The sequence below is a fragment of the Nanorana parkeri genome, unplaced genomic scaffold (genome assembly GCF_000935625.1).
Source record: "Nanorana parkeri isolate BGI_ZX_2015 unplaced genomic scaffold, ASM93562v1 scaffold419, whole genome shotgun sequence".
NCBI classification, from domain to species: domain Eukaryota; kingdom Metazoa; phylum Chordata; class Amphibia; order Anura; family Dicroglossidae; genus Nanorana; species Nanorana parkeri.
Genome location: NW_017306687.1, coordinates 200,712 through 207,719, shown reverse-complemented (window position 1 = coordinate 207,719; position 7,008 = coordinate 200,712).

Sequence of the window (7,008 nt, the reverse complement as noted above, 5' to 3'; positions counted from 1 at the left end):
AGCTAGAGACGGCCTTCAAGAAACTTCTGCAGAGGTAAAACTGATGTTGAGTAACTTAAGCATGCCATTTTTTATAGTGGCCAGGCCAGTAGGGGGTCTTTTTAAAGAAAGATTTTTAAAGTAATGAGCAGCCAGCCGGACACTTCATTAAGGGTAAATTAGGTGATTGGTGCTGTATGTCCAAAAAACATTTTTTACTGGACTTCAGCTCTAAAACTAGTTTTTAGTTGGAATTTTGGCTTTTAAACAACATTCTATCATTGGGAATGTTCATAGTGAAATAGTAGTATAGTAAAGCAGAGTATTCACATTATTTATACGAGGCACATGCCAATAGTTTAAACCTTACATCATTTCTACAATTTTACAAGGACCAAACAAGAGCAAAAGCAACCAAAGGATGCCCCAGTGATGGCTCTTTCATTTATTTATTTATTTATTGTTGGCTGGCATACCGGTCCCTAAATGCGTTTTCAATCAGCTTCATGTTCTGAAGTTACTCAGTCTTGTTTTTAAGTCCTATGTCATATAAAACAGCGGTCCAAGTTATTTATTACATGGAGGAGGAAGAAAAAAACTAATTGTGTTTAAACTTATATGCCATTTCTAAGTGATGAAATTATGTGGATGCATACCGCTATTGTTGTCCAAACCACACAATTGCAGGACCTCAATACAAGGGTATATGATATACACAACAAACATCTAAGGTTACCAGCGTGCCCTGAGAGAGCGGGCTGCTTGGGAAACATCAGCTACACTAAACAAGGCTCATTGGGATCTCTGACAACCCAACCAGATCCAGCCAGGCGAGTTCTCCAAGGTGCAGGAGAGACTTCTTCAACTTGTATGTGCAAAATGCGGCCATATCTGTGGTTTTATCCTCGTTTGCTTTGACATTAAAGGGTATTTAGGGTCAAAAACGAAAACTAAATCTGTATTTCTATATTGAATTTCCATAAGTTCTATCCCACTTCTAATAATCAGATCCATCCAGATGTTTGTAAACTTACTTATTGAAGATGCCCATAGGATGGACTTCCTCAATGCACTGACACCATTTCACTCACTTACCCAAGATGCCCAAGACAAACTGGGGACAGAGTGAGTTTCCTGTTATTAATTTACAATGCAGAATCCAAGCTTCCTGATCCTTAACCCTTTGTTAGGACAGTGTTTAAATCTAGTCTACAACTGATAATGAGATCTGCCAGCACAGTACAGACGGGGTTACTTATGGTAAACATTAACTCCCCAGCCCGAATGGTAAAACTTTAGATTGGGAGTTTTCAGAAAAGGGCAAATAAAAATGTATGCAACAATTATTATTATTTTTTTAAGTTTAGTTTGAAAACATGAAACAAATATAAAGTGGATGTTATCCCACTTTGACTGCGTAAGTGGAAATACTCCATCTCGAAGTTGATTCTCTACTACCGGCTATTGTATGTCAGTGATTAATAGATGAAACTGGCTCCCCCTAGTTTGCACTAGGTTGGTCTGGAGGTAGGACATCCTGGAGCTTGCAAGGGCCAGGTGGTAAGAAAGTGTCTGGCTCAGATGATGACATCCTGCAGCTGGGTGGAGAGTGAGCTGTTTGCGCCTGTGTTAGCGCCTGCTACAAAATTACAATGTACAGTCAGATCACTGGGGGGATGGGGGGGGGGGGTAGACTGAGGAAATGCTTCTTTCTGCCTGCAAGAGACTGTTGACATCATCTCTTCCTAGGCAAAGTTCCTGGTCTGGAGCCCAAGGACTGCTTTTAACCCTTTCACTGCCACTGACGTATGTCATACGTCGGTGGCGGCACGGCCCTTTAAACAGACGCCACCGGGACTCTGTTTACACTGGTAAAGCATGGTCGGCTGTACAAATGAAGGTATTCTGGTGGCTTAGCTGCCACCAGATTGCTATTACAGGCCGGTAAAGTATCCGCCCCCGCCCGACACACCCGCTGTGTTTCCTGGGCTCCGCTGCCCGTTCTGTGGGCCCAGGCCCGGCATGTCGGGTGCCGGCCGGAAGCTGGGGAGGAGAGCGGCAAACATCCGTACAGGTATGTACCTGACATCCATGTCAAGTTATAATAACATTTTTGGCTGATCTACAATTGTGCTTTCATTAGGTTCATTCTTTAGCTCAGGCCAGGATATCTCATTATATACCACAGGCTCCTTCTATATGGAATATAATAGGTGCCCACCTCTACCACGCCACTGTATAGGGATGCGGAAAATAAAAAATGCCGCGGCATCAGCCAGTAAGGGAGCCGACTTTCGATTCCGTCTCCGCTCTCAACATTGAATCATTGTGTCGTAAATATAATAAATTCAGAATTATAAACATTTCAGGAGAAGCTGACAATGTTGCTCTTTCCGCGCAAGTCCTTGCTGGGTTTTAGTGGGATTTCCAGATGCCCTGCCTGGGGGCAAGTGCCCCATCTGCACCATATTTCGTTTCAAGGCTGGCGAGCGGCCTGAGCCGAGGAGCTTTGCCCAGAATAATCCAATTCAAACTAATGTTAAGTCGTTAAAGTTTGAAAACCGCAATCCTGAAACATTACATATTTAGCTATTTAGTGTGACTGCCATGGATATTGTTTTCAACTTACGAGACCACATCTGTCGTAACTTTACTACCATAAATAGTAAGCGAAGCCTAGGGCAAAAGGAATGTACTTCTTGTTAATCTGCCTGCTGAGCGCTGCCCTCCCACCTCCACTCAGGGGCTCCCGGCGCTGCGTCCACTAACCTCTTCACTGCCAGTGGTCTCCAGGCAACAGGTAATAGCAGTTATATAACTGCTAATGCTATCTGTGAAACATAGCAGATGTCAAAGAGCCCAATTTAAACAGATCACTAAAATCTCACATGTTCAAGTCATTTCAAAAGTCATAACTCTGCAGTTTTGTATGAAAATAATCCTTGGTGACCCTGCCATGAGGTTCCTTATTCAGGCTCCTCCTGTTATAGGGTCACAACACTCTGTCCACACCTAATGACTTTTCTTGTCACACAGGTTTTCAATGGAGGCTTAAAGAGGCCATTTCAAAAAAAATACAGCAAGTCCAGTTGCCTTGACTTATTTTTTACAGATAACTTATCTAATTGCTCTTCTCCGTTGTCACCCTATCGCATGGGTGTCCAATGGAACCTAAAAGCAGCCATTTCAATACACAATTATGCAGACACAGTTCACTGGTTCCACCAACAAGAAACCCGCATAGATGGTTCCATCGCTGGAACGCCAGCCAGAGAAGGAATCAATGGCAACTTTTGAGGAAAAGGTTTCTCTTTAACTATATGTAGCAACCTTGCCTTATGCAGTTGGGTGTCTAATAAATGTAAAATGTATTACTGCTGGGCTGTAACCAGCTTGAGCATCCATTATCTATTTTTCTGTGTTCTGCAGGTCTTCCCTATGTCTGGTAGTTTGATTGCTTCCACCAGTTGCTGGGAGGAGGCTCCAGCAATCAGTGTTGGAGGAGTAACCCAAAGTTATAAAGATTTATCTGATCCAACCAACCCCTGAGGAGGTGTAGGATACTGGGACAAAATAAAAGGAGTGTAGTTTCCCTATCCACCCACTGGATAAAAGTGTTGTGACTCAAGGAGTTACTATAAGAGTTAAATGTCCCAGGTATGGCTGGGGAGATGGCAAATGTGTGGGAGAACCTTTCCAGAACTCTCCTCCGGGGGTTCTCCATGTGAGGAGACCTACAGTATGTAAGGATTTGCTGTCAGGACCCGGCCTCAGCATGTGTCATGTACTGAGGACCCTGGATACTAAGCCATTGAAGGACTGGACTGTAGAATGGATCGTCTTGCTAAACAGTGTCGCAGAGGAACTGGGTAGAAGCCACCTGGACCTTGGAAGAGGGTTATTTGCCCAAGGACTCTGATATTTTAGGTCAGCCTGAAAGGGACAGAAGTCAGATTTGAGGACCAGAAAATACCATGGCTGCTCTCCATATGTCATAGATTTATCTGGCTATCCTCTGTCCTTCATCATCTACTTTTGGAGGCTGCTCTCATAGGTCCTACGGCTGATACACTATTTCTGTCCTCCATATTTTGATGTGGGTATCCTGCATCCCTAAACCCTCTCTCCTTTGTTCTTGAGTTCAGCAATAAATAGTAGTAAGACCTTAGAAGTTGTCGGTGAGCTGTTGGATCCAGAAACAGGCCACGGATCATGTAGGAGGACCCAAAATTAGCAGCTGCTCCTAAAGGGTCTTTACTACATATACTTGTCAGAAGTGTAAAGCAGGGGCTACCATTGCTGGTCTGCTTCTGAAAATGTTGACTTTCTGACCACATCTGCCATCAATACTTCCAATTTATAGGCTTGGAACAAGCATGCTGTAAATAGGTGTCAGCATTCCTTATCCCTATACTTGTTCTGAGTCAGCGCGTCAGCCTCACAGAGATTAAACTATCTTACTATCTTTTTGAAAAGGAGAGGACAGCAATGGCAGCCTACACAATTCTCCCAAGAACAATAAAGGCATAGTCCAGCTTTTGCAAAAAAAAAAGGAATAAATGCACCCAAAAAGAAAGAAATACAAGCCCCATCTGCCACCATGGTAGATCTCAGTGGAGCACAAGTGCGGTAATGTTACTGCTCTTGTAGTCCAGTGATTGCCTCCTCCCGCCCCAGGTCATTATGGAGGTATAGGCCTTCTGTTATTGAGCTGGAGGAAACAATCAGTGGATTACAATTGTGGAGACGTCACCTCAGTCGTGCTCCATTGATATGTACGAAGCCTTCTGTCATGGTGGCAGATGTGACTTGCAACCTGTGACGCTCTGTGCGGCTTCCCGCCTAGCTCCCTGATGTCACCGGTTGCCAGGAGCTGAGCTTGACATTCTTGCTTGCATCCCCACCAAGCTCCTGGCAACCATTCATGTCAGTGAGCTGGGCAGCACACTGGACAGAGCCGCTTACAGCGTGGTCTGGTGCCCACGTCCCCAAATCCCTCAACCCAGACTAAAACTCAGCACTGCAAACTCCCCACTTCCCCGCAAGTGGCCATTCCCTGACAGCAAACCCCCTCAGAATGGCAGCGCATCGCCTCAGGCGGCGAATACCTCAGGCACAGCCCTGCCACTATATGGCCTCTATGAGGTCTATATGGCTATAAATAGTGCTCATAGATGAATGTAGCTAAGTTATCATAAAATGTATTTATAATCCAACTAGTGTAATTATCTGAATGTAACTTCCTGGAATCCCCTGTACAGCAGACTGGGAGAGGGTGGAGCAGCGCTTTGAGCCAATCAAGTGTGCTGTATGCAAATATGCTGACAAAGGAGTATGGTAATAGAAGGACAGAGTAGACTGACCTGAGAGATGATCTCATTGGTATCCTGCTGCTCTTACACTGTGTGCTTCAATGAACCAAACAAATTGGTGTCATATGCTTGGCTGTGATGTCTGGAAGGGCTGTGGAAATCTCAGAACTGGATGGACAGAGATACAAATCCTGCCTATGCTCCCTGCCTAGGAAGACCCAGGCCTCCGAAGTGACATCTGCTTTTAAAGGTATTTTGATATTTGCATAACTCCTCCCAAGAGCCAGCACACTGCTTGCATCAGATGGCTCTTGAGAGGTGTACTAAGGAGGGGTGCTGTGATGGTTTGGGGAAGCTATGTATTCACCAAATAAACAGTAAAATTGTAAATAAACACACAACACCATTTGGAAAAGTTTGTTATTAATGAATAAACACACCGCAGAGTTATTGACAAGTCCTTATTTTATATTCTATATAAGGACAGTTATTTTAAGGACAGTTATCCAGTTGTAAATCCATCGGCAATCACGTCGTCCAGAGATGTAGATTCTCATGAACCATGATGACCGCCGCTCGCTGATTCGACAAAAGAAAAAATCCCCAACTAACAGCAGTCACATGTGCCAGCTCTGCTCCGGAATGTAAACAAAGTGGCAGATATCGTCTTTGTTTACATTCAATTAGGGGACCGGGAGTTGTCACAGATTGTAATCCTAGGGGTGGGGGCAATTCAATCATAGGGATGCACCGATACCGATACTAGTGTTGGTGCCGATACCGAGTATTTGGACAAGTACTCATACTAGCCCAAATCCTCCAATACCTTCCCTGATACTGGAACTTCCGGTCAGAGGGATATCTCCCTATGACCTGCAGTGCCAAGGGAGCATGGAACTGGTATCCTTTCCAAACAGGAAGCTGGGCGGGGTTATGACCTGCCTCCCAGCTTCCTGATTGGCTAGGAAGCCGGCTTCACTTGTTGCTAGGCAGCCTGGCTTCTTGACCAATCAGGAAGCCAAAAGGCACCTCATGACTAGCTGCGCGGCTTACTGATTGGTCAGGAAGAGCAGCATCGGGAAGTGAAGCCGGTGTTTTTTCGATATAACACCAGCTTCCGGGGCAATCAGGGAGCTGGGAGGCAGGCCATGATCCACCGTCCGACTTCTTGATAATCAGGCCACGCGGCATCAGTATCGGCAAGTACCGCCAAAAAAAATACTGGTACTTCTATTCGATATCGAAAAAACGTTATCGGTGCATCCCTACTTATTAATAATTATTAACAAAGGACTTTTCAAACCGGTGTGGGGTGTTTATTTACTACCTTACTGTTTTTTTGGTGAATGAATAGGGTGAAGCAACTACCCCTTACTCATTCATGAGGGTGACAGCATCTGGGTGCCCCCTTAATGAAAAGTTAAGCCCCCCTGCCTGCAGGCTCCCACAACCACCGGACCAGGGCTGTGGGGAAAAGGCCCTTGTCTTCATCAACATTAGAGCCCTGCCCCATTTTGAGGACATGTGCTCTGGACAGTCCTGACCCAATTGGGTCCAATTGGGACCAAATTGGGTGCAGGTTCGCCAGGAGGCAGCCCAACCCCCTTAAAGGCACAGGGACACACAAGGGACCCCGCACATCACAACGGCAGCCGAGACCCCCAGTGTGTCACTGCACCAAATCAGTCAAGCAAAACAAATGGCAAACCCACTCATC